Raw genomic sequence first — 628 nt, 5'->3', positions numbered from 1 at the left:
TTTTTTTTTTTTTTTTTTTAAAACAAGGTTTTTTGTGTGTGTGAAAGGAACCTAAAAAAGACTCAAAGAAACCAGGAGGAAATGAGGAGTGGGGTGGGTGGAAGGAGAACTTCCCCCTGGTTGAAGCACTCCAGAAGACCCAATTAAATCGTTATTACATCAATCTCCTGTCCCCAAAATGAATTGCTCCTGAATTGGGCTACAGCATAAAGTTTCATCCTCAAAGATATGTCCTGAGAGGGTAATAGTGGCTTCAAGTGATGGCCATGTCCCAGTGCTAAGTGTGGTATCACTTTGAGGCTACAGCCCTCTAGTCTAGGGGACTTAGACCACAGAACTCCCACCCCCTTCTCTTCTTCTGTGCCGTGTTGTTGCTTTGCATTGCAGAGAGATTGTTTTCCTTGTTTTCCCCTGCAGGGACTTGCAGGCAGTTACTTAACCATGTTTGTGCGCACACGGGCTTCCCAAGTGTATTGGAGCTTTTTGCTTTTTTATATAGCTCTCTGAGCACCAGTCTCTGTAGGTTCAAACTCTCCATAGCGTCTCTGTGGTTGTGGTGTGGCAGCAAAGACGAAAGAGTGTGTGTGTGTGTGTGTGTGTGTGTGTGTGTGTGTGTGTGTGTGTGTGT

At 45.1% G+C, this 628-nt stretch overlaps 1 protein-coding gene across 2 annotated transcripts in view; it reads left to right on the top strand.

The window, feature by feature from the left end:
- VAC14 (Vac14, PIKFYVE complex component) overlaps positions 1-628 on the top strand; it is a 267,959-nt gene that overhangs the window by 119,960 nt on the left and 147,371 nt on the right. The gene's annotated exons all lie outside the window — the stretch shown is intronic.

This window comes from Gavialis gangeticus, unplaced genomic scaffold, assembly GCF_001723915.1.
Source record: "Gavialis gangeticus isolate Ggan-Ray unplaced genomic scaffold, GavGan_comp1, whole genome shotgun sequence".
Taxonomy (NCBI): Eukaryota; Metazoa; Chordata; order Crocodylia; family Gavialidae; genus Gavialis; species Gavialis gangeticus.
The sequence above is the reverse complement of the archived record's forward strand: the minus strand, read 5'-3'. Positions and strand labels throughout refer to the sequence as shown.